Raw genomic sequence first — 10,000 nt, 5'->3', positions numbered from 1 at the left:
TCTTGATACGTATGAAATCTGTATATTTTGACTCTCAAATAGGTCCACAATATTATGAAAGTATCGATATCAAACCGACCTACCGAAATTAAAATTTTCCGCGGTCGTGTAGAAAAGTATGAAGAACAACACTGGAATATATATCCCAAAACTTTAGAATGGAAAGTTTGTGAAAATTGTAATAGCTCTTGTTGAACTAAGGTGCTTATTATTCTATTGATGCTTGATTTTGTACATGTGCTGAAAGTAGTCTATACATTCAGTATATTAAACTAGAAAAGTAGTGTAAACACTACTTGCGACGGTTGCTGCGACGGTTACTGGGTTCCGCTTCGTTTTGCGATTTCCAGCGCTTTTCTTGGGCAGCTTGATGCTCCCTTAGTTCTTTGATTTCTGATTCAGCAGTATTAAGTTGCCTTTGAAGGGCTTTGGTATGGTGCTGGGTATCATCTTGCATCTCGTCAAGACGAATGATATCTGCGGTGTTAGCCTGCGCAGCCGCATTTACTTCTAGGATTCGGTTGATTGACATCCTTGATTGATCAAATTGTCGGGCTATTCGGTTCACTATAACTGGAAGAGCTCTGTCAGCTGTTCCTCCTTCTGAGACGTTATAGAAGCCCCATGCCATTCTGTAGGGAGGGCGTTGGCCGTCTTGTCGACTCCAATAGTTTATGTATTGGCCCCACTCGGGTATGGGGATTGATTCCTCTTGCCTTTGGGGATGTATCCCTGGGTTGCAAACTTGTGGCTCTGTATCCGTACCACTTGACTCGCTGTCCTGAAAGGGTTCTTCTTCTTAGTCTTCTTCTGGATCTTCCTCTATCCATAATTGATTGCCATGATTTAGAAAATAAGGGTCCCCTGGTAGATGATGTCCCGCCATTGTGTCTGTATGAGAATAAGGTTACGAGAAATGTCTGACAAAATAAAAGCATATCAATGTTTAAATATTCTTATAGTATTTTAGGTTATGTTCTAAAGTTTCTTCAGTAGTTGGTAAGTTTTAGATACGTCACAACACTACTATTACTCCCAAACACTTGTTGGTCATATCTGAAATCAATATAGTTGATCAGGCTATATTAATTCTATATGTGATCACATAACTGTCCGGGTTTGACTGTAATGTTCAACATCCAAAAACTTTTAAGTTCTTACGACTATGTACTTGTACGTATGAGGGTTAGTATACTTATAGTAAAAATACTTATAATTCTTAAAAATATAATTGTAATCAGAGTTCTCAGCCCCAATACATTTATAGTTTGTACATCTTTTATGGATTTATATACTGAGTTCACTATAAACAATGCTCTGATACCAATCTGTCACACCCCCAAACCAGACGGCGGAAACGTTCGGGGGTGGTCGACTTCATTTGTAGTATCACAACACATGCATCATAGTAATCAAAGTACAAACAACCATTGTATTTAAAAGTATAATATTTACATGTGTTTAATCATTTTATATTGAAACCAAAATAGTTATACAAAAGAAGAAGATAAGACTCATAATGGCTCCATCTTCTCAAAAAGCTCGGGGAGTACCTGTTATTATTTCCCTGAGAATACAAGTAATTTGAAAAGAGAGTATCAACAATAAGTTGAGTGAGTACATAAGTCTTTATGTTTGCATGGGTGTCTTTGTATTTTGAATAAGAAAATTGTTCTAGAAAATCCCATATTCTCTGTGGTATGTGAAAAGTAGTTTTATTCCCATAAAACCGTCCTATTTGTGAATCAATGTATTTGTAAAACTGGTAACTAAGTGTGTGCCTAGCTTCGCCAGCGGTTATTGAAATCTATTGTGTACCATTGTACTTTGTATTTTATAAACTAGTACATTGAAGATTTACTTACGTTTAGTTGTTTATACACTAACGTGTTGTCAATATCTTTTTAATGAGTTATTATAACCATACTAAGACCTGAACACCTGAAACAAACGCCTTGTGAGCTCTTAAACTGTTGATAACAATTGCCACTCATTAGCGTGTATGCCTGACTGTAGCTAGCAGCCTGAGTGCGGGGTTGTCAATCCCGATATAGATCTTCACACAACTTGTTTCGATCCCCGGACTGGAGATTCTGGTTATAATGTCAGGGCTTTACCTTGGTTGTCTAAATTGAATTAAACAATCTAAATTGGATATCTCATAAAAAGCGTATAAACGTTACATGTATATTAGTTATGAAAACCCAATCATTCTGAAATAAATGATTGATAATATGTTCTTGAATTAGTATTCCGAACATGTATTTGACAAGTGTAGACCCTTGATTTGTTTTGAATTAAAACCCTTGTTTCATGTAAAACAGTGTATTCATGTATACTTAAATCATGAAGTATTGCTCTATGTATTCTAAATTATACCTATTATAATTTATATGTACTTTATGAATTGTTAAATAACTATTTTTGCATGTAATCCTTTGCTCAACATATTACAAAGGGTATTTAAACTGATGAGATAACTTATATATTTATATACATAAACAATTTTATATATCCAAATATGTATATTTGGGAAAAATATAAGTTTATAAAAGAGTTCAATATTTGGAGTATTTTTGATGCTTTAAAATCGTTTTATCGTGATTTGAAATCATTTATTTATAACACAAAGTTTTTGTGTTATACTTGTATTCCCCTCCCCCCCCCCCCCCCCCCCCATTAAAACAATAGAAATTATGAAGATATAAGGGTATGAACTCACATGATAGATGGTAATTTGGATAGAGTTTTGACAGGAGAGAGGATGAATTCTCAAGAATTTCGGGGCTTCAAGGCTTACTTCGGGTTCGTGTCTTAATACTGTGGCTTTAGGGGTTGTATATGAGCTTAGGGGAGTGGAGAACGTGAAAGAGGGTGAAATTTGGGGTGAAAAAGTGAAAATTCTTTGGAGCCCTCGCATGCCTTATATAGGGCGAAGCCTCGGATCCGAGGCCATGCGAGGCTGCCTCGTGTCAGACAGGTGGCGAAGGGAGGGGGCTGCTTCGGTTTGGAGGTTCGCTGCTGGCTGGCTCGGATTGGACCGAAATTCGGTCCAATAGAAAGGCAACACGTGCGAACAGAAGGGTGCGAGGGGCGTGCGAGGGTGAGGTCCGGTGTGTCTCATGCGATGCTGTCCGGTTCTTACTGGACCTCGGATTTGGTCGAATCAGGAGGTGACACCCGAGGCTGCAGCCCAATCAGAAGACGCCACGTGGAGGCTCGCATGCGAGGGTGACGTGGCGTTACTGTTCATGCGAAAATTCCCGGTTTTTTGTTATTTTTCTTTACTTTTTGGCCAAAACTTGTAAAATTCATAACTTTCGCATACAAACTTCGTTTTTGATGTTCTTTATATGCACGTGTAGGTAAATTTATACTCTACGACTTTTGTTTAGACTTCGTCGGCTAATTCTGACTTTATTTTTAATATTATTATTTTAAACAGACCGGGACGTGAATCCGTTATAAATTCATAACTTCTTCATATGACGTCCGTTTTTGTCTGTCTTTTTACCGTTTTACTACTAATGACGAGACCTTCAATTCTCGTTTAGGTTGTGTCGGCTAAAAACCACTCGATCTTTATTTCGAGTTTTTAGTTGTACACTACTATACTGAAACTTCGAAAAATCATAACTTCCTCATACGAAGTCAGATTTTGGCGTTCTTTTTATGAAAGTTCTCGGTTTAACATAAACTATAACTTTTATTCAGATTGTTAAGGCTAGAAAGCCTTTTATCAAAATTTCAGCTTTTACACTGAACAGTGTTTTGTCGGTTTTGTCGGGGATTTTCGATTGGTCATAACTTCTTCGTTATAACTCGGATTTGAGTGTTATTTATATTTTTGGAAACCTTGTTACAATCTCTATCACTTGGTTTATCCCAATTGAGATTATTTAATAATTTATTTTTGAGGTTCAATTATGTAAATACACATAGTATGCTAAAATTTCTCTTTATTAATTTACAAAGAAGTACAAATTGACCTATACTATTACATAGGTTTGAAATAACGGTTTGTTACACAAAGCGTATCATGCCTTTCCAGGGCGAGATCTTCAACAGGACACGATCCCCAATATGGAATTCCAAGGGTTTTCGTCGTTTATCGGGGTAACTCTTTTTCCTGTCTCGCGAAGCTTTCAGTCGTTCCCGGATCTGGATGGTATTTTCGGTGGTTTCACGGATGATTTCAGGACTAGTGAGAGCACTATCGGGGACTCGACTCTTGGCTAGATGCGTGTCCCCTACCTCAGCCCAACACAGAGGGGATCAGCACTTGCGACCGTAGAGGGATTCGAACGGGACAACCTTGATACTGGTGTGGTAGTTGTTGCTATACGAGAACTCGATCAAGGGTAAATGGGTGTCCCACGATTTTCCAAAATTGATGACACATGCTCTCAACATGTCTTCCAGGGTCTGGATAGTTCTCTCACTCTTCCCATCTATCTGAGGATGATAAGATGTACCCATATCCAGCTTAGTTCCAAGAGCTTTCTGAAGAGACTACCAAAATTGTGAGGTAAACCTGCTATCTCGATCGGAGATAATGGACACAAGCACACCGTGCAGTCGGACTATCTCTTGGATGTAGATTCGCGTGACTATTTCCATCTTGAAAGATTCTTTAATCCGAAGGAAGTGAGCAGATTTTGTCAATCGGTCGACAATTACCCAAATGGTATCGTACCCACTCGGAGATTTGGGTAACTTAGTGATGAAATCCATAGTAATCATCTCCCATTTCCACTCAGGTATCTCGGGCTGCTGGAGCAGACCCGAGGGCTTCTGATACTCGACCTTTACCTTGGCACAAGTCAGACACTTTCCCATGAAGGTAGCGATTTCGGCTTTCGTGTTTGGCCACCAGTATTGTTTCTTGAGATCCAGGTACATCTTATCCGAACCTGGGTGCACAGAGTATCTTGTCTTGTGAGCTTCGATCATAACAACTTCCCTGAAACAACCGAAATTTGGGGTCCAGATTCGATCCATGAAATAGTAGACTCCGTCACCTCTGATCTCAAGATTCTTATCCATTACTCTCAAGGCTTCATTCAATACGCTCTCTAGTTTTAAGGCTTCCAACTGGGCTTCTCGGATCTGTGCAGATAAGTGGGAATGGATGGTCATTGTCAGTGTCTTCACCTTGTTGTTTGACCTTTCCTTTCGGCTAAGGGCATCTGCCACCACATTGGCCTTGCTGGGATGGTAGTGGATTTCGTACTCATAGTCACTGAGCAGCTCTACCCATCGCTGTTGTCTCATTTTTAAGTCCTTCGGATCAAAGATGTGTTGTAGGCTTTTATGGTCGGTGAAAATCGTGCACTTGGTTCCCTAGAGATAATGTCTCCAAATCTTTAGTGCGCAGACTACTACTCCTAACTCTAGGTTGTGAGTTATATAGTTAACTTCGTATGCCTTTAGTTGTCTCGAGGCATAAGCGATAACTTTTCCTCTCTGCATAAGCACACAGCCTAAGCCCTGATTGGACGCATCACAATAAACAATGAAATCCTCTGTCCCTTCGGGCAGGACAGGATAGGTGAGCTACACAAGGCTCACTTTAATGTTTGGAATGTTGTATCTTGATTTTCTCTCCAACAAAAGGGTACACCTTTCTGTGTCAGAGTGGTAAGGGGTTTGGCAATTCTAGAAAAATTCTGAATGAATCTACGCTAATAGCCGACGAGACCCAAGAATTGATGGGCTTTTGTTGGTGTGTTTGGTGCTGACCAATTCTCTATCGCCTTGATTTTGGACGGGTCCACGTGTATACCCTCCTCGCTTACCACGTGGCCAAGGAAAGTTACCTTCCGAATTCAGAATTCGCACTTGGAGAATTTCGCGTACAGCTTCTCCGATCTAAGTGTTTCCAACACTAACCTCAAGTGTTGTTTGTGATCTTCCTCGCTTCTGAAATAGACAAGTATGTCGTCAATGAATACAATAATGAACTTGTCCAGAAAGGGGCGACACACCCGGTTCATCAGGTCCATGAACACTACCGGTGCGTTCGTTAGACCGAAGGGCATCACTACGAACTCGTAGTGACCATAACGAGTCCTGAATGATGTCTTGAAAACATTACTCTCATAAACTTGTAACTGATGGTACCCTGATCTAAGGTCTATTTTTGAGAAATAGCTGGCTCCCTGAAGTTGATCAAAAAGGTCATCTATTCAAGGAAGAGGATAACGGTTTTTGACGATCAACTTATTTAACTCACGGTAGTTTATACACATCCGAAAGGATCCATCTTTCTTCTTCACAAATAATACCGAGGCTCCCCAGGGTGAGGAACTCGGTCTGATGAACCCTTTGCTCAGTAGCTTATTAAACTAACTGGATAACTCCTGCATTTCTGTTAGCACTAAGCAATATGGAGACTTGGCTACAGGATTTGCTCCACGAATCAGGTCGATGCGAAATTTGACTTGGCATTCGGGAGGAGTTCCCGGGAGCTCTTCGGGAAAGACATCAGGAAATTTGCAGACTTCGGGAATGCTCTTGAGGTCTTTAACTTCATTTTTCTCGTTGATTACATGAGCTAGGAATGCGTAACACTCCTTTCACAGAAGCTTTTAGGCTTTGATGCATGAAATGATGCGAAGATTGGAACTAAGTTTATCATCGTAGATCAAGAGAGTCTGGCAAGAGGGGAGAATGAGGCGAATGGCCTTTTCGTAACAAAGGATATCAGCATGATTGGGACTCAACCAATCCATGCCAATGATAACATCAAAGCTCTTTATGGAAACTAGCATTAGGTCGATGGGAAAGGAATGATCATTTAGGGTAAGGGTACAGCCTATGAATATATCATTAGCGTTCTCTTTCTCACTATTAGCCATCTCGATGGTAAGTGTTTTGGTTAATGGTTGAGGACTATGTTTAAGAAGATGTTTGAATGAATGGCTAACAAAACTTCTTTCAACACCAGAATCGAAAAGGATGCAACCATAAGAGTTTTCGAGAAGGAGCGTACTCGTGACGATGGTGGGATCGGCAACTGCCTCATCTCATCCCATAGTTAAAACTCTTCCAGTGTTGCCAGCTGTTGCTGCCTTGGGCAGTTTCTCTTGAAATGCCCGACTTCACCACAATCGTAGCAAGCATGACCGACACCCGCTTCGGAGGCTTGATTGGTTGATTGGGTTGGTACTTTGCAAAATCGAATCGTATCCCCTTTTTACCACAGTTGGAGGATGACAGTTCACGACATGGACCGGGGTTATGGTGGAAGTTACGCTTGTCACATCAAGGAGGGGTACCAGCATACCTACTGGTAGGTGCTTGAGTTGTAGAAGTGACGACAGAAACAACAACAGGGGTAGTAGCAGCGTGGACTGCCAGAGTTTGCTGCTTCTTTGAGGGCTCTTGCGAAGATTGACCCTTCTTCTGCTTCCAAAATTTTCTTTTCTCACCACTCCTTTTTGTCAGTTTAGGAGCGGTGGCCACTTCATCAAGATCATCTCCATGGTCGATTAGGGTTTGCGCCAGGCATTTAGCATTGTCGAATGTGTTTGGCTTCGCAGCCAAAACATTTCCCTTGGTTGGCTGGGTCAGCCCCCAGATGAATCTTTCAATCTTTTTACTTTCCGGGGTAACCATTCCCGGATAGATAAGCGCTAGGTCTTCAAATCTGGAGGTGTAAGCGGCAAAATCGGAACCCTTCATCTTTAGGTTCTAGAGTTCATGCTCCAATTTTTTTAATTTTCCTCGTGGGCAGTACTCTGCAAGTAGAAGCTCCTTCGTGCTCTCCCATCCCATAGCATTGGCTACAGGTAGGGTTAAGGATTTGACTCGGCGGCTCCACCAAGTCAGGGCTTTATCGATAAAAGTGCAGGCGACAAACTTCACCATATCAGCTTTAGAGCAGACACAGATTTTGAAAATACACTCAATCTTTTCAAAGCATCGATTTAGAGCAATAACACCTCCAGTGTCGTTGAAAGGTTTGGGTTTCGCGTTCATAAAATCTTTGTTGGAGCACTCCTTCCAGTGTCCCTGACTACCTTCCTGGTTTTGTGGCTGAGTACCACCTCCTGGCCTGCCGGAACCACCGGGGTTCATCTGAGACATGGTAGCAGCCACAGTAGCAGTAACAGCTGCTTGGAATATGGCGGGATCAAATGGAGGAGGTGGTGGAGGAGGATTGTTATTCCTTGAGTTGGGTCTTCTTCTTAGAGGCATCTTCATCTAAATTGATCAGGAAAGAGAGGATGGTAAGTCCTCTGAATTGAATAAAGAGATATGAAACAAGAGATATCTCACTATGACAGATAAAGTGTTCTACTATGTGATAATATATAGGAAAGCTACCAAAGCAAGGGAATTTATCGCTAAAGGAAATGAGTAGCAACACTTGAATGAGGATTTCTATAACGAAGTTGACTTTAGAAAATACTCCCATAGTATTTAATGTTTCACTGCGACGATGACTCATTGTTTGGATATTTGGTAAGTTTTAGGCTTGCTGCACACCACAATCACTCCCACGCACATGTTGGCCGTGTCTCGAATGAATATAGTTGATTAGGCTATATTGACCCTAGACACGACTACATAACAACCCAGGTTTAACCGCAGTACACAACACCCAATTACTTATGTTTTGTTCTACTCGTGGTTACAGTTTCTGTCGTTTGGATATTCTTGTATACTTGGAGTAAAAATACTTATATTTTTAAAGTATACTTTTAGTTCAGAGCACTTCGGTCCCTTAGTGTTTATAGTTATATACCATGTAAGGTTCGGTATACTAAGTTCACTATAAACAAGGGCTCTGATACCAATCTGTCACACCCCAAAACTGATGGCAGAAATGTTCTGGGGCAGACGACGTCATGTAAAGTATCACAACCAATGTACATAGCAAGCATAGTAAACACAACCATTACATTAGATAGAAGATTTACATTTGTTTGAAAACAAGGTAATACATGTTTATATATACATCGAAAATGAACAAAAGTAAAGACGAGACTCCTATACGCTCCGTCTTCTCCAAAAGAACGTGGGATACCTATCTAACGAAAACCTAAGAATACAAGCAGTTTTAAAAATATCAGCATAAAGCTGGTGAGTTCATAAGCGGTTTAATTCTGGTGAAAGAATAAGTTTTCCTTTGGTTTTATGAAAAAGGTTGTTATCCAAGAAAATCCCATATTTTCTTATATAAGAAGTTTGGTTATCCATTTGTTAATCAGCCTGTTTATGAAAAGTTAAGTTATCCCAGGAAAAACCCTTATTTTCCTTAAAGGTTAGTGCTTGGATATCGATTCGTAATGAAGTGTACAAGTATCTACCATACTTGTATCGTTAAGTGAAGTTCCCTGAAGCCTGGTTATCCTTGAAAAGTACATTAGTTTTAACACGTATATAAAACTAATAAGTAGGTAGTAAACTAATTCCTAAGGATGTTAGTTCACTAGGTTCATTATTACTAAAATGTAAATCTCCATTATCTAAGTTTGCGAGTTCCATAACCATACGATAGACTAGATATGGCAATAAGAAGTCCAATATCATTTTATGACTTTTGTCACCCGTAGACCTGCCGGTCCCACTGTAGCTAGCAGCAAGGTGCGGGGTAGTCAGCCCCGTATAGCTCTATACACAAGTCACGTTCTCCTTTTAGGAGATTCTGGTTACAGGGGCGATCCTCCACTCGCGTATCTCCGTGGAGTGTTACTGAGGACATGTCTCCGATCTTAAGAATAACAAATTTACAAGTAATAATACGGAAAAATCATGTTTTATGAATGACATGAAACCCTTTGTGAAATATAAAATATAACATTTTATAATGAGTTTCACAATTAGTTTGAAAACTAACTCTGCAAGTTAAACGGTTGGTTAATACGGTTTTCGGTGTTAAAAGCATACTGAACATGTAACTATAACATACGAAATAATAAGTTTTGAGTACAAGTTTCCTTGTACTTTTGCTTGTATTCCTTCCTAAAAACATGAAAAACACGGAAAATGG

Source organism: Lactuca saligna, chromosome 3 (genome assembly GCF_052625555.1).
Source record: "Lactuca saligna cultivar CGN05327 chromosome 3, ASM5262555v1, whole genome shotgun sequence".
Classification (NCBI taxonomy): Eukaryota; Viridiplantae; Streptophyta; class Magnoliopsida; order Asterales; family Asteraceae; genus Lactuca; species Lactuca saligna.
This window is presented reverse-complemented; position numbering follows the sequence as displayed.